The 25,381-nt window shown below is 49.7% G+C and overlaps 1 pseudogene; it reads right to left on the bottom strand.

Annotated features, from left to right (window-relative positions):
• Window positions 1-1,139: 1,139 nt before the first annotated feature.
• Window positions 1,140-24,287, bottom strand: LOC125132232 (taurochenodeoxycholic 6 alpha-hydroxylase-like; annotated as a pseudogene).
• Between the last annotated feature and the right edge of the window lie 1,094 nt (window positions 24,288-25,381).

Here is a 25,381-nt window from a genome sequence, read left to right as displayed (position 1 = left end):
AGAGGCTGGGGAAGGAGTGCGAGGGGCCTGGGGCTGGTCAGGGCCCAGGGTTGGGGGAGGATGGACCAAACCCAGTCTCCTAGAGTGACCGGGTGGAAGAGGCCCCTCCTCCCTCAGGGTGGCCCAGCAGACAAGCCAGGGCTGCAGGGGCTGTCCTGTGCAGGATGGGCCTCCGTCTAGTCCCTGCCTCGGTTCTGACATCCTCTCACACTGGCCAAGCCTTGTGGCCACCTGGTTCCTGCCAGTCCCTCCTGGACAGCAATTCATTGTGCCTCTGAGGAGCCTGCTGGTCCTACATGAGCAGAAAGGCTGACAAGGGACTGGTGACACGGTCAGGCTGGGTTCTTGTCCAATCTCCCTGGGGCTGATGCACTGGGCCCCCATGTGCCCCCAGGCCTGTAAGGCTTTCCTGCTCAGGAGCAGAGGGGCTCTGGCTGGGCCCCACTCTGAAGAAGGTGGTATGAGGAAGCCACCGCGGAGTAGCAGGGAGGGGTAGGCTCCTTCCTGACAGGTGACAGGTGAGGGGTGACAGGTGTGAGCTTCTCCCCTCTGAGCCTTTGGAGACGAGCCCTTTCTCCTAACTCAGCTGCATCGGGAGCCTCAGGCTCTGGGCAGGGTGTGCGGCCTCAGGACCCCAGGGTGGGAGGTGGCAGGGGTGCTGGGACACGCTCAGCCTGCTGGGGTCCTCCCCTCCTCATCTCCTCTGTCTTTCCTCCCTTCCATTCCTTCTCTCTCTTCCATCCATCCATCGCCTCTCAAAGGAAGACACACAGACTCCAGGTGACACTGCGAACTTTATCAGGAGTCGGACAGAAGGGAGGCCACGTGAGGGACAAACATGTAGACCCACAAGGCACGGGACAGACGGGGGCCCAGAGTGAGGCTAGCCACCCAGGACTTGGCAGGCTGAGCAATGGCTGCCCCAGGCACCCACTTGGTATTCTCGGAGCCTCAGAATAGCTGTGTTTTCTCTGATGGGCCCGTGAGTCCACCAATGCCCTCATGAAAGTGCAGGTGATGTGAAGATGGGCCTAGAGGGCATTTACAGATGGCACTGGATTTGAACGTGGAGGAGCCTCCCGGCGCCAAGGAATGCAAGGACTGCAGCTCTCAAGCCTCAAAGAGGCAGAGAGAGAGAGAGAGAGAGAGAGAGTTTCTCTGCCATCCCTACATAGGGGTCCTGCCAACATCGTTGCTGTGGTCCAGCCACACCCATTTCAGATGTCTGATTCTGGACCCATCAGCGACAAATTTTGCGTTGTTGTAAGTCACTAAAATTGTAAGAAAGTATTATAGCAGAAAAAAATGCATATATGGACAAATAGCCAGGCAGAAAGGAGGAAAGGCAAGGAGAAGACAGACTGACTGGAGGACGGCAGGTGGTAGCTCTTGATGTGGACACTCAGAGATCCAGGTAGGTTAGTGACAGGTGGACTGATACAGAGATACAGTGGCTGGAGAAAGGTGAGAGGGAGAAGGGCAGAATGTCCGATGGGCAGGAGGCAGGGCATGAAGTCGCCTTGCAGGTGGCCCAAGAGAAGGGGGCAAAGAGGCAGGGGACAGGGGAGAGGGACAGCAAGCCAGGGTGGCCAGCAGGAGGCCTTCAGAGCTTGTCCTTGTCCCCCCAGTGGTTACGGGAGCTTGCGGAGCTTCAGGTGGATCCCGTTTTTGGAGTTCAACACAATTCCCTGAATAGGAACGGGCTTCCTGGAGGGATCTGGTGCCAGCTCAAAGCGGAGCAGGGTCAGGGCCACAACCACCTTCATCTCGTTCATGGCAAACTGCTTCCCAATGCAGTTCCTGGTTCAGGGAGGGAAACAGAAGGAGGAGTGCTGTCAAAGCCTGTTCTCAGCCGGGCCGGCTCGGGCCCCTGAGCGCTGGCCAGAAAGGGGGCACTCAGGGCTGTCCGAGTGACCCGGCCCGACCCCCTTTCCTAGCAGGTCACACTGGTCTTGCTGCCCAGCCTTGGTCCACACTGTCCTCTGACCTTTGAGGAAGCCCACCCCTCTCCAGGGCCAGCTCCTCACTCCTGCTTCTGCTCCCAGCCCCGGGAATCCATTGGGGATGTCAGCGCTCCAGCCACAGAGTCAAGTGAGTCACTCAAGGTGACTTAGTGCTCTGTTCACTGGTCCACAGGCAGGTTTTCGGTTTCAGGCCAGGCCAGGGCCCTGGAGGGGGTGGGGTGGGCCCCACTCTCAGGCCCGCATCCTCTCTGAGGACACACAGGGACCCTGACCCCCAGACGGGACACGACAGTTGTGCAAGGACGTCAGAATGCCCGTTCCTGGAGGGGCCACGCAGGCGGCCTGGAGCCTCCCTGGAGGGGCTACAGCTTAGCCACCCTCAAGAGGCTCGCCCATCTGCCTCCCTGTTCAAGTCCAGCCTCCTGCCTCCCTCGCCCCTCAGTCAGCCCCCTTCGGGAGCCTTCCCCTTCTTCCGCAGAAGTGTCCCTCCTGTCCAGACCCGGGTCTCCTCACCTGGCCTCTTCTGTGGCCCTGCCTCCCGTCCCTTTGCCAAAGGTTTGGCAATGCAGGCCCTGCCATGGCCTCCGTCACGGGGAGGACACACCCGGATGCCCCCGTTGGCATCAAAGCCCTCCCTGCGTGGTTCCTCACCTCTCGCCTTCCAGCTCCGCTTCCTCTCTCAGCTCCCGCTGCGGTCGCAGAGAGTGCCCTCCCTCCACCTCTGCCAGCCACATGCTCAAGGCTAAGTCCAGTGACAGCCCACCCTCACCTCCTCTGCAGGCTACATCTCTTGGTCCCCGAACACCTCAAGCCCCCTCACCCTTCTATTCAAGGAACATCCTGTCCCGTGCCCGGGACGCTGTCAGGAGCCGGGGACCGTGAGCCCTCTGCATCATGAATGAGTGAGTGAGTTTGTGAAAGACTGGATGAAGGAATGAATGAATGAGGTCCGTCTGGAGTAGAGCCATGTGTTTCTCTTTTTCTTTTTAAGAGAAGATTATGAACATACTTTATTTCAAACCATCATCTTGCTTTCGATTTCTAGTGTAGACATTCTTTTTCCTTTGTCGGGTTTTCCCCTTGTCTCCGAGTCTGCCAAGGAGCTCAGAGTAAAGTTTGATCCTTAGCCATCATCATCATATTACTGGGTGATTCCTGGGAAACTTTGTTTAACCTTCCCAGCTGGTTGTATATATCCCAGGACTTCAAATCCTCAAAGTACAAACTGAAAACCAGCAGTCCCCTTTAGAAGAAAATGGTTTGGAAATTGTTTCTTTGTAGGCTTGAACTGAAGTAATTTTGCTGAATTCACTTCAAGGTGGGAAGGAATAAAGCAGTTCTCTTCGTGGTAACTGCTGGTGCTGTGATTACCTGGGCTAACCAAACGTTTTATTCTTGATCCAGAGAGGCCAGGGGGAAAGAAGTGTATCGTCTTGCTCTTCAAACCAGGGAGCCACACATCCAGAGAGACAAGGCTGCCAGCAACATCTGTACCCTAACCCTAACCCTAACATCTGTACAGCTCAGGTAGGTCACACAGCGGATCTGCTTCCTGAATGCTTTACGATCTACAGAAATGAGCTACTCGTTCATGTATCCAGTTTTTGATTCCTTTGTTCGCCATGCACTGAGCAATGTGCACACCAGAAATGTCAAGGTCTCGTTGGCAGAGGAGTCTTGTGGTCATGTCAGAAGGTCAATACAGGGTATCGTACCGGAGTTCTGCGCATGCGTACACTTCGAATTTTAGAGTCTCTGGCATTTTTGGCTGTAGGGCAAGTGCATTATGGGTGGCGACTGGCACACCTTCCCTCAGGGCTGAGACGGAAGCCCTCCAGGTTAGTGTGAAGAAGACAAAATGAAGGTGCTGGAGGTGACTGTATTTAAGGAGATGGTCCAGATTGGCCAGGTGGTGGTGGTCATGGGGTACTCTTACTGGGAACTCATGAGAGGCATTCCCAAAATGGATGGGATAAAAGAGAAGGAGCTACCTGGGTGTTGTCCCAGGGCTCAGGTTAGAGGGATCAGGTTTCTGACATCTAGCCCATTCCTGGGATCGGCTGGAGGACCACTTCAAGCTATTCTAGGTTCATCTCTTCCATTCCCGGTCAGAGATGGAGAGATCTCACAGAGACCTCAATGGCCAGTTCAGCGTTCTTCCCTCTCAGGGCACGGGCTCAAAGCACCACCACTAGGTTTCAGAAAGCCTCTCCAGGGATTTAGTAGACGTTAAGGTCTTCTTAGCTTGTTCTATAGCCACTGGTTGTTGGAGCAGTTTCCTCAGGTGGTTCTCTTGCAGTCTTATTATAATTATTATTCTCAGGAAGGCTCAGGGAAGAGCTCTTTCAGTATCCTAGGAAGAAGCCAGTTGTCACAAGCTAGTCCTTTGTTAACAGCAAATTGATCTTTATATGATGCCCTTACTTTCTGTAGTTTACCCTTTGTTTGTTGGATTCTGTGTTTATGTATCTTCCCTTCTTCTGCAGCATTCTGCTGATGTTCTTCTGGAAAGTTTCTGTCTGATCAGAAGCACCCTAAGAGTTTTCTGCTTCAAGGTTTGAAATTGATTTTCCAGGTTTACTTGGGCTGTCTACAATGAAGAAGAGTTATATTGCTGCTTCTTTTCTCCTTCTGCTTCATGTATAGCTGTTGTTTCATTGTTTAACTTGGATTATAAAAGGCCCCTATGGTTTTCAGCAATTAAGAAAGTCCTATTCGCCCTGGAGATAGTCATAGTCTGTCTTCTCTGACTTTCACTTTCTTATTCTGGAGATCTTACAACTCTGCATTTCCATTTCATTTTATGTATTTCATTTTTATAATTGTTTGCATGAACCAATTGCTTGTAATGCCAGTGCCATTTTCTTTGTAGGCTTGAAAGGGTTCTCCTTTGTTAGGAGAGGATATGTATCTTTTGAGCTCTTCCTTGAGCACTCCATGTCTTTACTCCAGCCTTCTTGGTGTTGCAACTCTTGCATGTTCTTCTCGAGGCTGCCCCATTCCTCTTGCTCATTGTAGGGTCCACACTGGACTGCTTAATTTTGCATCATTGATGGTGCAGAATTTTAGTTTTAATCTCTGAAAGCGTGTCACCGAATTCTCAAAGCAAATACTTCCGTAAACCTATGGCATTTCTACAGATGTCTGAATTTGCATCATATCCTAGTCTTTCTTTTTTCTTTTTTCTTATAGTTGATTTACAATGTTCTGTCAATTTCTGCTGTACAGCAAAGTGACCCAGTTATACATATATATATTATTTTTATATAGAATTAAAAGAATATATATATTCTTTTTCTCAAATTATCCTCAATCGTGTTCCATCACAAGTGATTCGATATAGTTCCCTGTGCTACACACCAGCGTCTCATTGCTAATCCACTCCAAATGCTATAGTTTGCATCTACCAACCCCAACCTCCCAGTCCATCCCACTGCTTCCCCTGCTCCGTGGCAACCACATGTCTGTTCTCCATGTCCATGAGTTTATTTCTTTTCTGTAGATAGGTTGATTTGTGCCATATATTAGATTCCACATATATGCGATATCTTAGGGTATTTGTCTTTTTCTTTCTGACTTACTTCACTAGTATGAGAGTCTCTGGTTGCATCCATGCTGCTGCAAATAGCATTATTTTGTTCTTTTTTAATGGGTGAGTCATATTCCATTGTGTATATGCACCACATCTTCTTAATCCATTCATCTGCCAGTGGACCTTTAGGTTGTTTGCATGTCTTGGCTATTGTGAATAGTGCTGCAAGGAACATATGGGTGCCTGTATCTTTTTCAATGAGATTTTTGTCCAGGAGTGGGAGTGCTGGGTCATATGGTAGTTCTATATTTAGTTTTCTGAGGTACCTCCATATTGTTTTCCATGTGGTTGTACCAGTTTACATCCCCACCAACAGTGTAGGAGGGAACCCTTTTCTCCATACCTTCTCAAGCATTTGTTATTCTATACTTTCTAATGATGGCCATTCTGACTGGTGTGAAGTAGTACCTCACTGGAGTTTTCATTTGCATTTCTCATATAATTAGTGATGCTGAGCATTTTTTCATGTACCTCTTGGAGAAATGTCTATTCAGGTCTTTTGCCCATTTTTCAATTGGATTATCTGTTTTTTTCACTGTTGAGTTTTATGTGTTTTTTGTATATTTTGGAGACTAAGCCCTTGTCACTGCATCGTTTGAATCTGTATTCTGCCATTCCATAGGTGGTCTTTTTTCTTTAAATGGTTTCCTTCGCTGTGCAAAAGCCTGTATGTTTGCTTAGGTCCCATCATTTTACTTTTGTTTTTATTTCTGTTGCCTTGGGAGACTGACCAAAGAAGACGTTTGTATGGTTGATGTCAGAGAATGTTTTGCCGATGTTCTCTTCTAGGATTTTGATGGTGTCTTGTCTTATGTGTAAGTCCTTAAACAGTTTTGAGGACTTTTTTTTGGTTCATGGTTGTTTCTTTCTTTTTGGTTAATTGATTTCCTTTTATTTTATGCTTGAGTCCTCTTCTTTTTAGGATGTGTGAATGTATTGTTTGGTTTTGATTTGTGGTTGTCCTGTTTTCATGTATGTTGACCCCTTCCCATATCTGCTTGTTTTAGTTAGCCTGATAGTCACACGGGCTCAAAGACGTTCTAAAGAAAGAAGAGTGTGGACGTTCTTCCATTCCTTCTGCACACCTTAGACATCATCATGCTTATCCTTTTGCTGTTCCTTGCGTTTATCATCACTTTTATAACGGGCTGTTATTCCTTTGAGATATGTATGCTGGCTTATTTAAGTGATTACTTTCCAATTGTGATTTCCTCCATCCTATGTCTTCTTAATTCTTTTTTAGAGGAGCCCTTTCAGTATTTCTTTCGGAATGGGTTTAGTATTGCTATACTCTTGCGTTTTCTTTGTTGGAGAAATTCTTTACTTCTCCTTCTATTTTAAATGATATTCTTGCTGGGTAGAGTATTCTAGGCTGCAAATTTTTCCCTTTTAGAACTTTGGATATATCTTTCCATTCTCTTCTGTCCTGCAGTGTTTCCGTAGAGAAATCAGCTTATGGCCTTTATAATTAACTCTGTTGTTGTTCTCTTGCTGCCTTTAGAATCCTCTATCTTTAACTTTTACCATTTTTGTAATAATATGTTGTGGGGTGGGCCTGTTTGGGTTCAACTTGTACGGGGCCCTCTCTGCTTCCTCTGTCTTGATATCTGGTTCCTTTAGGCTTGGAAAGTTTTGAGCCATAATTTCTTCAAATATGTTTTCAATCCCATTTTCTTTTTCTTCTCCTTCTGGAATCCCTGTTTTGTGTAGATTGTCCTGCTTTACAGTATCCCATAGATCTCTCACATTTCCTTCATTTCTGCTTTCATTTGGTTTTCTGTTTGCTGTCCTGATTGGGTGATTTCCATTCTTCTATCTTCCAAGTCAGTAATTTGTTGCTCTGGTTACTCATTCTGCTCAAAAGTGCCTTTAACTCCGCTTGCATCTCCGCACGTTTTCTAGGTTTTCTTGGCCCCTCCTCATGTTTGCTAGAGCCTTTCTAAGGTAGTCTGCAGTCGTGCTCATGTCTGGTCTTAATTCCTACATATTTGTTCTGAACTCCTTCAGTAGTTTCACCACCTCCTTTTTGAACTCAGTGTCTGGTGGACTGCAGAGGCCTGCTTCATCGTTTGCTCCTTCAGGTGAATTCTCCTGGTCTTTTAACTGGGACTGCTTCCTGAGCTCCTTCATTCTGCTTACATTTTTCTTCATCTGTGAGTTTAGGGAAAACAACTCCGGTAGTCTCGGTGGGCTGTTTATATGCAAGAGCGCCCCTGGGTATTTTGTGAGAGCTTGTCCTTTATTTTTGGCTGAGGGTTTGGATGCTTGCTCTCCCTGTCCTCACTGTGCACAGGCTGTGATCTCCTTGATAAGGTGCTGTGCATGCTTCCAGGGACGCTGAGGCCATGGGCAGAGCCAGTGTCTGGGTGCTGGGCCCTTGACAGTGGCAAGGACCCGAGGGAAGCTGGCACAGGCTGCTCCGGGTTGCAGGGCCCTGGGAGGTGGCCCAGAGTCTCAGGCAGGTTTAGGCGATTCCCGGAGTGTTTGGCGGTGGCATTGGCAGTGGCAGGGCGGCTGCATTCCCAGGGGAGGAAGAGCCACAGTACGTGGTGTTGGGTTGCAGTGCAATCCTCTGTGCCTGCCTCTGAGGTGATCGGGTTGCTGTCCACAGAGCCCTGGTGGTGGCGGACCATGCTCAACCCTGGCTGGTTTGCCCCCATCGGCTGTAGAGCAGGCCAGAGGCACCCCACTGCACTTCTCCCACGTAAGAGGTGCCTCGCCACCATAGCCCTGACCTCCAAGCATCTGCGAGTGCCCGGAGAAAGACATTCTTATGGTGGCCTGCCCCTCTTCTTCTCATCCTCCCCAGCAATGGCACCTTGCTTCTCCTAAGGGCCCAGACCTCCTCCTATTTTTTCTTGGTTGTGGCACCCTGCTGGCCAGCCCCTCTCTAGCCCCTCAGGCTGTCTGCACACAGCCAGCACGAGTCCTTTCCCCAGAACCAAACTGACCTCTGGAGCCTGAGTGTCAGCGCCCAGCCCCCAGGGGATCCTCCTAGGCTGTGGTGTGCCAGGAGGTGGTACCGGTGGTCTGCACGGCTTTCTCTCTGCTTCGCCCTCTTCCGTCCAGCTGTTGCACTTTTCTCTGTGACTTTGAGGTCCCTGCATCTTGGCTGGTCTCTCTGACAGTTATGTGGCTTCCGAGGGTGTGGGTTCCTTTCCTCTTTCACAGCTCCCTCTCAGGAGTGCTGGTCCCATCCTGATTCCTTTCTCTTTCTCCCTCTCTCATGTTTCCCCCTTTTGTTCTACCCACTTATGTGGAGGGGGTTCTTGCCCTTTTGGGAGGTGGAAGGGCTTCTGCCAGCGTCCAGTAGCTGTTCTGTGAATCGTTCAACGTGTCAACGTGCAACGTGTTTGTGGGAGCAGGTGAGCAGGACGTCTTACTCCTCTGCCATCTGGGTCCTGCCCAGCGTTTGTTTCTTGACTGTGAACGCTTGGAGGCAGGGCCAGGGACTCTGGCTCTGTGTTCGCATCTCCAAGTGGCATGGGTAGAGTAGGACAGTTAGTTATACAGGTGCTTGCCAAAGTCCCCCAGTAGGGGACCACAGAGAGAGAGAAAAACCCAGGGAACTTTGGGAGAACACTGCAAGTTATCAATCGCTCAAGAGAGGCATCGGCGTGTTGTGAAATGAAGCAGAACTGATGAACTATACAACCATAAGTAAATACAGGAGCTACGCCTCAGGTTGGCCAGTGAAAGGTAAAAGGCCTGCATTCAAGTTCATCGAGGTCATGAGCCTTAGGATCAAGGACAGGAAGTTACGGGAAGGATGCTCTTCCAAAGCAGGAGACTCTCTTTCTGGGAACCTGGGGTGATTCAACCTATTTTAGCGTTCTGTTACCACCCTTCCGCAGTTTGAATGAGCACCATGGCAGTCCTGGTTGGACCTCAGAGGGTCAAGTATTCTCTTACAGGCTAGGAAGGAGGAGGGAATGACGTCAGCCTGTGGTCTGCTAGAGAATGAGGAAGAGGAGGGTCTTTTCGCACTCGCCACTTCCTTGGATTATAAGGATGTAGCCCACCCAGTCCTCGGGGCTGACCCTTCTTGCCTGGCGGCTCGAATTCCTCACAAGGGTTCTATCTTAATAAATCTCTTGCTGGCCTATCACGTGGTCTCTTGATGAGTTCCTCCTGCTCTAAGCCACAAAGAACCCGAGTCTCGGTAAGTTCAGATACCACATGAATGATTCTCTTAAAAAAAAAAATTGGCTTCAAGTCCCAATCTGTTTTTAGGCTGTGTGTCAGCGGTATTCAGGTTTCTGAAGCACAGGATTTGGCACACAGAGAGAGGCTTGGTAAATACTTTTATACTTGAGTCAAGGTAAGGATGTTTAAAAAAACCTCACAGTGACAGAAAAGTCAATATTACTTCTGACCTAAGAAGTGAACTGCCCAGTACAATGCACACTCTAGTCTTAGATTCAGTATGTGCAGACAGCGTCTACAAGGAAGAACTGGACCCCGGCAGAAACCAAATTCTAGAGCATGTTTGGGAAGAATATTTGCTTCAAGCCTGTTCTGTGAAGGTTTATTCACAGACTATTTCACTATGGATGAACTTAAAAGTTGTTTCTACTAATGACAAAGGCCTGGAAATTACCCTTTCTTGGGAAGCTCTGCAGCCTTTGAAGATTTTCTCAGCAGTCACTTTGGAGCCTATCACTCCACTCAAGCGCTATTTCAAGTGTGCTTTATAAGGCACCTTACAAATGCAAGTGTCGTATCCAAATCGAATGTAATATTTTATATTTTCTCTCAAAAGCACTTGATTGCCCTCCGTTTCCTGCTTTTTCTTTTTCTTTTTTTTTTTTCTTTTTTTTTTTTTTGCCAGCATTAGGCTATGTCGATTCTGGGATTGTAGCATACAACTCCCGCTAGATACAAAGACTTTGTCTCACTGGAAAAGGTGCCAGGGCTATGTGAATATTAATGTGCTGTCAAAATTTTGTTGGGAGAGAGCACAAAATAGAGAACCCTGCAGTGGGCTGGAAACTGGCTTCAAGGGGCAAGAGTCACCGTTCACGTATTTGGCTTGAACAATCAGGACAGGGAAGGCAGCTGGAAATCCAAACCCATCTATATAGCAGTGAGACCCTGCGTGTCAGATTGGGGAATGGAGCAGAAGGGGCAGTGGGCTGGATCAATAGCATGCGAAGAGAGAAAAATCACCTTTAAGGTAACTGAGATTTGTGTAAAAGAAACAACTGACCTTCATATTTCATGAAAAATTCTACGGCTGAAAAGGCACACGCCTAAAGTGAGGAAACCCCCAGAACACTCTGGAAAGGCCACTGACACGGAGCTGTGTCCGGCCGCTGGCAGAGTCAGGAGGTCAGGACCTGGGGGGCGTGCTCTGAAGGCCTTTGTGTACATGGGCACAGCCTCCTTCTCAACACACCAACATAAAGGGCATGACGGCATGTAGCACACAGGGACACAGATGGGGAACAGACGTGGGGGTCACACCCGGTGACACGCTGCTGACCCCAGTCCAGAGGGGCTCACCCTGGATCCCCCTGAGAAGGGCATGAAGGCAGGCTGTGTCGAGCAGACCCGGGGCAAACCGGGATGGGTCAAACTCCTGCCGAGAGAGCACAGGGGCCGGGAAAGTGGGGTCAAACTCCTCTCAGCCACAGGGGACAAGAATCCCAGAGAAGGAGCGGGAGGAGGTGTTGCTCTGGGGACGGCATCCCATCCCTCCTCCCGGGGCCATCCCTCATACCTCTGGGTTCGGCCACACCTGCGGGTTGTGGTGAGGCCGTAAACGGAGAGCGAGAGGATGATTCCTGTGGGGAGGCAGGGGGTGAGAAGACCGATGGTTCCCGTGGCAGCAGGGGTTCTGTGCCTGCACAGAAGACTTGGCAGCCGCCATGAGAGCCACTCCCCATCACTCTGAATGAATGAGGCTGAGGCAGGGGAGGTGGGCTGGAGGTGACAGAGCAGGGGATCAAAGACCAGGAGCCCGGAACCGTGACCCAGCCCTGAGAGTCCAAAGACCTGGAGGCTTCCTTTTAGGAGGGACTCGGGTGACAACTCCCACTTGTCAAGGGCCATCCGGGAGCCCCTGAGGAATCAACATTGACTCATGGACTCCTCACAGCAGTCCTCAAGGAAGGCACTCCTACCCACGTGTCCAGATGAGGACCCGAGCCTCAGAGAGGCCATGCGGCTGGTCTAGGACCCCACAGCCGGGAGGTGGCAGGGCTGGGCCTCAGTCCCAGGGGGAGGCGAGCCAGTGGGTGGCCTCCAGCCATGGCAGGGCTCTCAGACCTGGTCATCAGCTGCTGTCTGCATCCCCCTGAGGGCTCCTCAGGGACTGACCACCTGACCTGGGACTGAGGACTGAGCTTTCTCATTACTTAGACCCCATATGAAAAGAAGCACACTTTCCCCTGCTTCTGTCTCTTTTTCATTCAAGTGTTCAGGTTCTAAGGATATAGAATTTGATGGCTCAATGACAAGACTACATTCTAGGAATAACATTTATGTATTGAACTTTTGCTGTGTTCAATTTCTATATCAAGCATTTCACCACCTCATCCTAAATAGAGAATAAATATTAATTAACTTGAGGCAGGAATGGGTCTGAAAATCTGAAATGTGGGCAAGTTCATGTGGATTCCTGAGCTCCCATGTGTTCCTGCAGATGCTGAGGTTAGTGGGTGTGGTGAAGTTCATACCTGCACGTAAGGAGCGTCCATCAGGGAAGGTGATGGACTTGCTGAGCTCTCTGCTAACTCCTGGTTACTGGCGGATAGAGTCTTCAGTGGCCTTACCTTGATGCACATGGTGGTGTAGGGCATCTGGTCCAGGTGGTCCCTGAGCAAAGGCCATCCTGAGGCTGGGCAGGGTTGGAGAATGGGGGTGTCTCCACTAGCTGAGGGGCAGGACAAGCTCTCCGTCTCTGGGGCACTCACCAGGTGATGGAGGTGCCATCCCCCAGGAGGCCTTGGATCTCCTCCCGACATCTCTGCTGATGCTCAGGGTGGGAGGCCAGAGCATAGAGGACCCAGGAGATGCCACTGGCTGTGGAGTCGTGACCTGCAGCCATGAAAGTGTCCACTTCGGCACGGACGTCAGTGTCCGACAAGCTGTGCCCATTCTCCATCTGAGGAGGCAGGGGGAGAGTGCAGCTTTGCCCCATCCTCTGTGCTTCTGGGCAAAGCCTCAGACCTCATGCTCCCCACTCACTCTGGCAAAGAGGAGAATGTCCAGGAAATCCAAGTGCCTCTTCTTCCTCACGTTCTCCATCTCTCCCTCCTCCTGAAGGTGAGACTTCCTCAGCTGGATCACTTGGTCTGTTTTGGAACAGTGGTTCCCAGGCATAGGTGGGAGCTCTGGGAGCTCAGATACAGCATCCACAGTAGCCCCACTGCCCCTCGTGGCCCAAGCTGGGTGGCAGGTGGATCAGGATGAGGGAGGGCATGGGGTGCATATTAGGGCTGAGACTACCAGCCTCGTGTGACACAGGCTGGGATTCCCCCAATAGCACAGCCCCTGGAGGCTGCTGGGAGGGCGTGCCAATCAGACGTCACCAATGTGGTGATGCATGAAACCTCCGGACACCCTGACATCTGGATTCTCAGTCCCTGCCCTAGAAGGTACCAGGTGTGAGAATGTCTCAGCTGCTGAAAGGGACACAGGAGGCTGGCTCTACCTCAGGGTCAAGGCCAGCCCCTTTCAGATATGCCCGATGAAGGAGGGGAGAAGCTCAGAAATAGAAGTAGAACCTGTGTGTTGATGGACCTTCTGGCAGGCTCGCTGGCTCTGGCGGCCTTCAGGGCTCAGCCTGTAGATGATGTCATTCTGGAGAAAGGCACTCCTCAAGCGGGAAAAAATGAGATTTTTGAGATCCCAAATAGCCTGGATGTACGAGTGGGAATCCCTGAAAGGGAGAGGATGAGAGGAGACGTTACTGGTGGGAGACCTGAATTGGAGAAGGAGTAGGGCTCTAGGGGGAGGTGTCAGTCAGTGGGGACAGGCAGCACTGAGGCGGTTGTCCTTCTGCCCCACAGCCCTCCAGACCCTCTGCCCTTCACAAGTGGCCCGAGTGGCCGGGCTTCTCCCTGTGTCGGGGATCAGGATGTGTGACTGAGTCTGGGTTTGGTCTGGGCTGGAATCTGCCCGTGGTGGGGGGCTCCCTGCAGAATGATGCCTTTTGTGCTGAAAAGCATCCAGCTGTCCCAAGTGCCTGCCAGGGTGGTCCTCCCCAGCTGGGGAGAAGCAGCAGCTGCCACGGAAGGTGTGTCACTGACCCGTCAGTCTGGACGCTGCCCTGGTGGCTGAAGGCGCACTTCATGATGGTGTCCAGGGTCATCAAGGAGACGGGTCCCACGATCTCCAGACGTGGGTCCTGGGCGACGAGCTGCTCCCACTTGTCCTGCGGGGGGAGGGGGACAGTGACCCTGCTCTGCTCTGTGCTGGCAAGGCCAGGCTCTCTCTCTGCCTCTCCACGTCTTCTGATGAGGTGTCTAAACTTTCTAATGGTGAGTGTTTATCACCTTGAGACTGTAAAGCACGTGAGTAATCGGATGGCTGTTTCAGCCCTATTACATAATTATACTCTTTGTGTGTGTGTGTGTGTGTGTGTAATGAATTAATTCTGTTCTCTTCTATATATTCCTAATGAGTTCCAAGTTTTAGGATCAGTACTTGATGATAACCTCCTTTTGGCAGATCTGAAAGCAGAGTTTCTGACAGGACGAGGGGGGATCTTGTGTGTGCTGAGGTTGGAACTGGACGTAAGACTTCCAACATCAGCAAGTAAATTTGTCAAGGCAAGAAAACGCCTAAGGGTCTATCCTGGGGCCCCTAGGAATGGGCTCAAGGTCCTTCTCTTCCTTTCACTCATCCAATGCTAGCTGAGGCCTGGTGGCCCACCGTCTAGATCGGAGGTGGTGTTTATCGTGGTCCAGCTCCGTGAGTGTAGACCTGGCTACATTTCCTCCCACGAGTGACTCACTTCCATTCCGAGACCCTGGCACTGAGGCCAGAGTCCTCCTGGGTAGCATCCTGGCACTACACGCTGCCCCTGAGCTGCCTTCCCCAGGCCGGCCATTGCAGCTTACCCTGGGATCCTGAAGAAAGACCCTTGCTCTAGTCCACTATGTGGGAGAGGTCGCGATTGTCAGGGAGTCGACCCTGAATTCACCACGACCATTGCTCCCAGGGCAAGGAGCAAATTGTGGATCCAAGCTGGTGCCTGGGTGCTTGTCTGTCCCATCCCGTTTGGGGGAGCCCCATTTCATAGCATGTTCTTAGCACATCATTCTGGAGGCCTGCCTGAGGGATGCCTGAGGGACACAAGTGTCTGAGAGTGGACTTTGGGAGTTGTGCCGCGGGTGAGTGTGTTCAGGTGGGAGACAGGGATGGACTCACCAGCATCACTTGGACAGACTTGGCCATGAGACCTACGTAGGGCTTCAGGATGTCATAGTGGAAGGCTGGGGTCAGCATCCGCCGACGCTGGAACCACGTCTGCCCATTCAACAGGAGCAAACCACAGCCTGGGTGACAGATGGGGGTGTGTGTTGGTCTGGGAGACGTGGTCAGATGGGTGACCAGGGACGACTCGGGAAGAAGCAAGGTTTTTAGGAGAAGGCGCATCATGGCAAAGGCAGGGAAGGCCAATATACTTCACTTCAGGAACGTGATGGCCCCCAAGCCTGGTCATAAAGCCAGAGATTAGGGCAGCTCCGAGATAAAGGTTCTGAAGATATACGAGTGCAGGTGATAAAATGACCTAAATAAAAGCCATGCTGAGAACTTTGGAGAGGCCTCAGAAATGGTGCTGAAGAGGGTGAGCTTCAGGAGGACTCTCAGCACCATTTGGAAGGGTGGGGTTTGTATCAAAGACGAGACTTTATTCAGAGACGAGGGTGGTAACTCGGTGCCAGGCACCTGTTTTTCTCCACGATCCAATGAGGCAGCCCTTGGCAAACCTAACTGGTGCGGGGACTACATGTATATTTAGATGGACTTACCAATCCAGGGGATCAGCAATCTGTAGAAAACAGAAGTCTTGGGGTCTGAAAGGTAAGGAAGGAAAATGGAGGGGACCAAACATGGCAGGCAGCCCTAAGGCAGCTGTGGTCCAGACCAGGGCCTGCCAGCCCTTCCTGATGAATGGCAGCTGGCAGTCTGTCTCAAGCCACCTCCCACTTGCCTGCCCCGCCCCCAGTCCAGACTCTCTCTGTCTTGCTGGTCCCCGTGGGCTCAGGAAGGCAGACTCAGTGTCCTAGCAGAAGAACACCCACAGGACTGAAGTGGTGAACTGGCAGGAAGCAGCACCTCTGTCCTCAGTGCCGTAGCCTAAGACAGAACGCTGTGGTTTCCCTCTAATTAGCAGTGTTGTAACCACCCCATGACCCAGGAGAGGCAAGAGGGAGACGTGCCCAGTGGAAATCAGTGTGGATGGGGATTGTCCTTCAGATCTGGTGTCACCTCAGTTTGGTTGGAAGAAAGAAAGAAAGAAAGAGAGACAGAGAGAAAGAGAGAAAGAGAGAAAGAGAGAAAGAAAGGAAGAAAGGAAGAAAGAAAGAAAGAAAGAAAGAAAGAAAGAAAGAAAGAAAGAAAGAAAGAAAGAAAGAAAAAGAAAGAAAGAAAGAAGAAAGAAGGAAGGAAGAAAGGAAGAAAGGAAGAAAGGAATGAAAGGAAGAAAGGAAGAAAGGAAGAAAGGAAGAAAGGAAGGAAGGAAGGAAGGAAGAAAGAAAGGAAGGAAGGAAGGAAGGAAGGAAGGAAGGAAGGAAGGAAGGAAGGAAGGAAGGAAGAAAGAAGGAAAGAAAGAAGGAAGGAAAGACAGAAGACAGAAATCAGCTCCACCCAGCTGGTTAAGCTTTCACTCTCAGCAAATTCTGTTGGCCTTGGCCTGCCTTGTGGGCTGGGAGAATGTTTGGAAGAGTTGAGGCATTGATGGCTGAAGTGTCAGTCTCTCCTGGAATTTCACAGACCCGGGGCCATGCACCCAGGAGGGAGGGTTTGCTCCCATGTGGATGGGGGTTTCTCTCTCACCTGATCTCGCCAGGACCACCTTCATGTAGTCAGGGTCATAGACCAGTACCATGGCTCTTGTTCCCCACAGCCAGCGAGCACAGGCACTTGGGTATTTCTCTACCCTTTTCAGGAGGGGTTGCAGCTCGCCTTCCTCTTGAAACTGTCAGCGGGAGAGAGATAAGTCAAAAAAACCCTTCTTCTGGCTCCAGGGCTAGGGAGGAGGGCAGGAGGGCTACAGGGAGATAGGTGTGGATCTGTCAGCAGGACTAAGCCTTTAGAACTCTTTCTTATGACCTGGGCTCTGATCCAGACCTCGCCGGCTGTCCAGCCGTGTCCTAAGTCCAGATTCTGTCCCATTGTCATGAAGAGCCTTGTATGGGCCATCACCACGTACTGCCTATAGAAACCTACCTCAGGGATCGACTCCCTGGTGCTGGAAACCTTTGGAAGTCATGTGTCCGGCATTTGCATAGACTATTGATGACAACCTTGTATTACTCTGTAAGCATTTTTCATACCGTTTGCTCTTTTAGGGAATAAAATGGATCATTTTTAAGATGAAATTTATATACTAGTTGTATTTTACCATACTCGTTGTTATATGTTTTCACTATTATCCTAGTACACATATAAATTTTTTTTGAGATAATCATTCACTTTTATTTTTTGGTTCTTTTCATTAGAGTGTGTTTAGTGTTCCGTTAATTTCTAATGTACCTCAATTAGGCCCATACATATACATATACATACATATACATTCTTTTTCTCAGACTGTCCTCCATCGTGTTTCATCACAAGTGTCTGGATTTAGTTCCCTGTGCTATACAGCAGGATCTCATCGCTAGTCCACTCCAACGGCAATGGTTTTGCATCTATTAACCCCAGACTCCCATTCCTTCTGACCCCCACCTCCTCAACCTTGGCAAGCACTGCTTTGTTCTCCAAGTGCACGAGTTTCTTTTCTGTGGCAAGATTCGTTTGTGCAGTATTTTAGATTCCAGATATAAGTGACATCATATGGTATTTGTCTTTTTCTTTCTGACTTACTTCACTTAGTGTGAGCGTCTCTAGGTACATTCATGTTAGTGCAAATGGCATTATTTTGTTCCTTTTTGTGACTGGGTAGTATTCCATTGTGTATATGCACCACATCTTTTTTTTTCCTTTTTTGTACAGAATTTTTTTTAACTACTCAAATGAATGTATCACATCTGTAGTTGTATAATGATCATAACAATCCAATTTCACAGGATTTCCATCCCACAGCCCAAGCACATTGCACCACATCTTAATCCATTCATCGGCCAAGGGCCATGGAGGTTGTTTCCGTGTCTTGGCTATTGTGAATAGCGCTGCAGTGACCGTCCAGGTGCACGTGTCTTTTTCAAGGAAACTTTTGTCTGGAAATGTGCCCAAGAGTGGAACTGCTGGGTCACACGGTAGTTCTATACTTGGTTTTCTGAGGAGCCTCCACGCTCTCTTCCATCGTGGTTGTCCCAGTTGACATTCCCACCAGCAGTGTAGTGGGGAACCCTTTTCTCCAGGCCCTCCCCAGCTTGTTGTTTGTTGTCTTGTTCATGATGGCCATTCTGACTGGTGTGAGGTGGTACCTCAGAGTAGTTTTGATTTGCCTTTCTCTAGTAATTAGTGACGCTGCAACATTTTTTCATGTGCTTGTTGGCGGTGTGTATATTCTTTGGAGAAATGTCTGTTCAGGTCATTTGCCCATTTTTCAGTTGGGTTGTTGGTTTTTTGGTTATGGTTGAGTTGTCTAAATTGTTTGTCTGTTTTAGAGATTAATCCCTCGTCAGTTGTATCCTTTGAAACTATTTTCTCCCATTCCTTGGTGCCTCCCCCCCCTTTTTAAAATATGTTTTCCTCTGCTGTTGAAAAGCTTGTAAGTTTGATTAGGTCGGTATGGTTTATTTTTGCTTTTATTTCTGTTACCTTGGGAGTCTGACCTAAGAAAACATTTGTATGGTTGATGTCAGAGAATGTTTGCCTACCTTCTCTTCTAGGAGCTTGACGGTGTCTTGTCTTATGTTTAAGTCTTTAAGCTAATTTGAGTTTTTTTTTGTGCGTGATGTGAAATTATGTTCCAGTTTCATTTATTTAAAGGGGCTGTCTATTTTTCCCAGTACCACTTGCTCAAAAGACTGTTTCTTCCCATTTTACTTAAATTTTTTTTTTGTCTTTTTAGGCCCCTTTCCACGGCATATGAAAGTTCCCAGACTGGGGTCGAATGGGAGCTGTAGCTGCGGGCATACGCCACAGCCACAGCAACCCGGGATCCAAGCCACGTCTATGATCTACACCGAAGTTCAAGGCAATGCCGGATCCTTAACCCATTGAGCAAGCCTGGGGATTGAACCTGCATCCTAATGGATGCTAGTCAGAGTCATTTCTATTGAGCCAGGACGGGAACTCTTTTTTTTACCAATTATAGTCTTACCTCCTTTGTCGAAGATCAATTGACCATAGGTGTCTGGGTTTATTGTTGCATTCTCTATTCTGTTCCGTTGGTCTGTATGTCTGTTTTGGTACCATTGCCACATTGTCTTGATTACTGTAGCTTTGTGATATTGCCTGAAGTCTGGGAGAGTTATGCCTCCTGCTTGGTTTTTGTTCCTCAGGATTGCTTTGGCAATTCTAGGTCTTTTATGGTACCATATAAATTTTTGGATTGTTTGTTGTTGTTCTGTGAAAAATGTCATGGGTTATTTCATAGGGATAGCTTTGAACCTGTAGATTGCTTTGGGTAGTATGACCTTTTTAAAGACATTAATTCTTCGAACCCAGGAGCATGGAATATCTTTCCATGTCTTTGACTCCTCTTTAATTTCCTTGATTAATATTTTATAGTGCTCAGCATATAAGTCTTTCACCTCCTTGGTCAGGTATATTCCTAGGTATTTAATTTTTGGGAGTGAGATTTAAAAGGTATTTTTGTATTCCTTTTCTAATATTTCATTGTTAGTATAGAGAAATGCAACTGATTTCTGAATGTTACTCTTGTATCCTGCTACTTTGCTGAATTTGTTGATCAGTTCGAGCAGTTTTTGTGTGGAGTCTTTAGGGTTTCCTGTACATAATATCATGTCACCTGCATACAGCAACAGTTTAACCTCTTCTCTTCAATTTGGATAACTTTTATTTCTTTTGTTTGTTTGATTGCTTTGGCTAGGACTTCCAGTACTATATTGAATAAAAGAGGTTAGAGTGGACATCCTTTTCTTGTTCCAGATTTTAGTGGAAATGTGGAAGACTTTCAGCTTTTCTTTTTTCTTTTTTGTCTTTTGTCCTTTTAGGGCCACACCTGGGGCATATGTATGTTCCCAGGCTAGGAGTCTGATTGGAGCCGTAGCTGCCAGCCTACACCACAGCCACAGCAATGCCCGATCCAAGCCACGTCTGCGACCTACACCACAGCTCACAGCAACACGGATCCTTAATCCACCGAACGAGGCCAGGGATTGAACCTGCAACCTCATGGTTCATAGTCGGATTCGTTTTTGTGGCACCACGAAGGGATCTCCTCACCTTTTCTTCATTGAGTATTTGCTGTGAGTTTGTCATAAATGGCCTTTAATGGGTTAAGGTATGTCACCTCTATACCCACTTTTGTAAGTTTTTATCATGAGTGGTCAAATGCTTTTTATTCATCTGTTGAGATGATCATATGTTTTTTGACTTTTGTTAGTGTGGTGTTTGACATTGACTGATTTGCGCATGTTGAACCTGGGATGAATCCCACTTGGCTGTGGTGTATGATCTTTGCTATATGTTGTTGGATTCAGTTGGCTCAAATTTTGTTGAGAATGTTTGTGTATATTTCTCAAAGACATTGGCCTATAATTTTCCTTTTTGGTAGTATCTTTGTCTGGTTTTCGTATTAGGGTGATGGTGGCTTCATAGAATGTCTTTGGAGTGTTCCTTCTTCAACCTTTTGGAAAAGTTTAAGGAGGAAGGGTATAAGCTCTGGTTTTATGGTTGGTAGAATTCACCTGTGAAGCCATCTGGTCCTGGACATTTGTTTGTAGGGAGTGTTTGTAGTACACATTCAATTTCATTTCTAGTGATCAGTCTGTTCAGTTGATCTCTTTCTTCTTGATTCGGTTTTGGTGGGCTGTAAGTTTCTTGAAAGTTGTTCATTTCTTCTAGGTTGTAAATTAGTTGTCATATAATTGTTCATAGTATTCTCTTATGGTTTTTTGCATTTCTGCAGTATGCATTGAGATTTTTTCTTTTTAATTGCTTTTTTTTCTCTCCTCTTCTTAGTGGGTCTGGCCAGAGGTTTGTCAATTTCATTTACCTTTTCAAAGATCCAGCTCTTGTAGCCTGAGCCAGTGGCGCACCACCCTCTGAGAGTCTGCGTGTGAGCAGGGAAAGACATCCCTATGGCGGTCCACCCCTCCTCCTCTCACCCTCCCCAGCAATGGCGCCTTGCTTCTCCTGCAGGTCCAGATCTCCTCCCGGGTTCCCTCGGCTGTGGCATCCACTCCCCAGCCCGTGGCACAGTGCTCCCTGGCCCCTCAGGCTGTCTCCACACAGCCAACCCTGGTCGTCTCCCGGGAACTGACTTTCAGAGACTGAGTCTCAGCACCCAGCCCCCGCCCGAGTGTCTCAGGCTGTGCCATCTGGGGCGGTGGTACAGATGGTCTCTGCAGCTCTCACTCTGCTTTGCCCTCCTCAGTCCAGCTGCTGAGCTTTTCTAGGCGACTCTGAGGTCCCTCCATCTCGGCTTATCTCCCCGTTGGAAAGGTGTCTTCCCATGATGTGGGTTCATTTTCTCTTTAACAGCTCCCTCTCAGGATTGCTAGCATCCTCGTGATTCCTTCCCTCGCTCTCCCTCTTTCTCTCTTTTCTTTTCTTTTACACAATATGTGGAGGGTTTCGTGCCCGTTTTGGAGGTTTACGTTCTTCTGCCAGCGCTCAGTAGATGTTCCGTGTGAATCGTGGCACGTGTAGATGTGTTTTTGGTTGTGTTTGTGGGGGACGGTGAGCATGACATCTTCCTCCTCTGCCGTCTTGATCCCTCCTACCATAAATGTTTGTTTATACTAAATTATGTTTAGGGAGTTCCCGTCGTGGCGCAGTGGTTAACGAATCCGACTAGGAACCATGAGGTTGTGGTTTCGGTCCCTGGCCTCGCTCAGTGGGTTAACGATCCGGCGTTGCCGTGAGCTGTGGTGTAGGTTGCAGACGCGGCTCGGATCCCGCGTTGCTGTGGCTCTGGCGTAGGCTGGTGGCTACAGCTCCGATTCAACCCCTAGCCTGGGAACCTCCATATGCCGCGGGAGCGGCCCAAAGAAATAGCAACAACCACAACAACAACAATAACACAACAACAAAAGACAAAAAAAAAATAAATTATGTTTAGGATGTATATGGCTAAGTGAAAAAAAAATCCCAGTAGTCACGTGTGTGTATAAATGTATTTTACTTTATAAGCGTTTAGGCAGTTGTAGGACAGAATCTGTATGTATACATATGAAAAGGGTGTTGATTTAAGATGTTGATGTATCTTTTTTTCTGTTCGCCTGCACCTGCAGCACATGGAAGGTGCCAGGCTAGGGGTTGAACTGGAAGTGTAGTTGCAGACGTGTGACACAGTTGCAGCAGTACTAGATCCTTAACCCAGTGAGCAAGGCCAGGGATAGAAGCCTCACACTCACAGATACTGTGTCAGGACTTAACCTGCCGAGTCGCAACTGGAAATCTTGATATGTTGCTTTTTATCGTATTTTCACTTACCAACAGCCAGCAGCTCTTGTGCAATTGCCCCTGCGTTCAGGAATCTTTGGAAATGCCTCCGTGTGGTTCACAAAGGCCTTTGCTTTCTGCCTCTCCCTTCTCTAGCCTTGCCTCCTGACACCCTGGCCATGGCACAGGCCCCGCCCCTGGGTTCCCAGAGATGCCGCTGCCCTTGCTCCTTGGTGGCTCAGTCTGCTCTCACTTCGGCGCCTCTGCCCATGTTGTTTCTGCTGCGTGGTGTCCCCATCCTCCTTGCCGCAGAGCAACTGCCTCTCTTCCACTTCTGAGACTCAGCTTTGTCTCTTGCCCTTGGCATTCTCATCCCCACGGGGGCCCAGACAGCTTCCATTTCACGGGCTTCTATGTGCCCCACAGCCACTCCCTGCCCACTGGAGTGCCCACGCTCCGCCTGCATCCTCTGACAGTCAGGACTTCCCAGCCCTTCGTCGGGCACATATTTATTGAGGGTTGACTCCGTGCCAGGCCCTGGCTTGTGGCACTGATTTAGGCTGTGGCTCTAGATCCTTGTCCGTCTGCATCCCCCAGTCTCGTGGAGGAGACAGAAGGATCAAGAGGCCGTGAGAGTAGAGGATCATGAAGGGGAGATGGAAACCAGACAAGGCCACAGGGGCTCACGGGAGCAGAGTTCCAGAGGCTGGAATGCACAGGCAGGTGGGGAGGCCCCAGAGCATCTTTGGGGTGAAGGAGGTTAGGGAGGGGAAGGAGAGAGGGACCGGGCCAGTGCCTCTGGGCTTGGCAGCTTCCAGTTCCCGTCATGGCTCCACTCTCCTCTCATCAGGCTGCCTGGAAAGAGGGGCCTCTGCTCCCTGCAGTCCCTGATCTCCCCCTAACATTTGTTTAATCCCCCAACCCTCGGTGAGCCTCTCTCCGTGTGGCCCCTTTCTCGACCAGGCCAGGGCTGCCCGAGCTGCCCGAGGTGGGCGCTGCCCTTCCTCAGCCTGCAAGCTCCTCCTGTCCCTCCTTTCTGTCACTGCGCACAGTGGCCTGACGCCCCCTGGGCCAGCCTCTGTGCTGGGTCCAGGGGCTGAGGTACTACTTGCTTTGCGGCAAGAGCTCAGAGTCCAGGGAAGGCGGAGCCCAGGTGGGCGATTATGCAACTCAGATGTTATTTGTCCCTCCCTGACGCCATCTTGGAATCCTGGCTCACGTGTGCCAGTGCTTATGAGACTTGAAGTTCTGAAACTGCTGTATGGAACATCTCTGAGTCTTAGGAAGCTAAGCCTCCTTGTCCCTACACCTTATTTCACCTCCAACAAGCAGCTGAGCCTGGTACCTGAGAGCTGACAAGTTTTCAGATTGCTGTCTGTTGTCTCCAGGGACAATGAGGCAGAGGGCGGGATCCTTCAGACAAATGTCTGGGCTCCCAGGCAAGCTCAAGGCAGAGAGTACGGCATGGTACCCCTGGGGCAGGGAAGCCTCTAGAAGCCTGTTCTGTGAGAAGAGCTGAAGCTGCTGAGCCTGAAGATGGGAGACTCGGGAAGGAAGAGCCATTGTCCTCAAAGGGCAGGGCTGCCGGGACAGCCTGCAGATGCACCTAAGGAAGGAGTGTGTGACAGAGCCGAGGACACCAGCCCAGGGTCCTGTGAGCGAGGGAGCTGCCCGGACTGGGAGGAGGAGCCAAGACCTGAGAGGTGAGCTGGCTTCTTACATGGGGCCACCTGCTAACAAACACGAAACTCTGTCCCCCTTGGACTTGCTGGCCGTGACCATGCTCCGAGAGCCCGGCCCTCCCTGCCCTCCCACTCCCGGGTCCCCTCTTACCTACCTCCCTGCTGTGTCCATAGAGCCAGTGGGAAGGAGGGGACGGGAACTGCTGGAGGGCTTTGAGCAGCCACTGTCTGCGCAGGTAGAGCTGTGCTGCCTTGAGGAGAAGTAGCAGCAGCCCGAGCAGGGAGGCCACCTGCAGGAGCCCAGAGACACTGGCCAGGGCAGGGACCGTCATGGTGCACGGGCTTCTGGATGGCTGGCTGTCCCTGACTGTGGCTGACCTCCCCTGAGCATCCAGCCTAGTCAGGGAGGATGGCCCCGCCCACCTGGGGGAGGGTGGTGAGGAGGGTAGAGGTCAGAGCTGGGCCTCCAGATATGCTACCTCTGGAGGAAATAGTGTGCGCAAAGCTTTCTCCGCGAGAGGGACAAAGGCCGTGCAAAACCCACTTTTCCTTCTCCACATCACTCGCCAAAGAGCTAATGAGCATCTGCAACCTGCCAGGCAGTCGGCTAGGTGCTGGGACACAGCTGCGAGCAAAGCAGACATGAACTTTGCTTGACTCCCACACATTCACTGGCTCATTTACCCTACGTGCAGTAGGTGCGGTTACCTCTATCGTTATCCCCATTTCAGAGGTCAAAACCCCTTTCAGAGAGGAGAGGTGATGTGGCCAGAGGAACACGGCCTTTGAGAGTCCCAGCTGAAATCCTTGAGCTCGCAGCCCTTCTCTGTTGGACCTCAGACTGCCAGCCTCAGCTGCCTCTGCCAGGTCCCCCCACGGCTTGTCCCAGTGCACTGTGTGGTTGTGTCCTGGGAGACTGTGCCAGTGGACGGAGCTCTGGGCTTGGCATCAGGAGCCCCAGCCCCAGGGCAGCCTCACCACACATGCAGCTAACAACATGTACTCTCTGAGCCTCTGTTGCTCCTTTGAAAGATGGGATGCTAATTCATTTCCTGTGTACCTCCTGTGACTACTCATTTATTCATTTGTTCATTCACTGAGGAAACATTTCTTGAGCTCCTGGTCTACAGGTAAAGGCAGAAAACAACAACAGTACCATACAAGTGTTAAGGCTTGTGCTTGAATAATGAATAGTGACCAGGCCCACTAGAGATGGAGAAAACTCAAAAAAAAAAGAAGAAGAATTCTCCTTGAAGTGTGAATAGGCATTCAAGAGGTAGAGAGTGTTGCTAGAAGGATGGGCACTTAAAAAATTCGTGGAGATCATATATGAAAGAGGAAGTGACGGGGAAACCTTCATCTTCAGGCTCTTCCATCCCTACTTCATGACACTCCTCCCCCAAGATCAAATCCAAGGCCCATAATTCAGAATGAGAAACAAACCTTCA

This window comes from Phacochoerus africanus, chromosome 8, assembly GCF_016906955.1.
Source record: "Phacochoerus africanus isolate WHEZ1 chromosome 8, ROS_Pafr_v1, whole genome shotgun sequence".
NCBI classification, from domain to species: domain Eukaryota; kingdom Metazoa; phylum Chordata; class Mammalia; order Artiodactyla; family Suidae; genus Phacochoerus; species Phacochoerus africanus.
The sequence above is the reverse complement of the archived record's forward strand: the minus strand, read 5'-3'. Positions and strand labels throughout refer to the sequence as shown.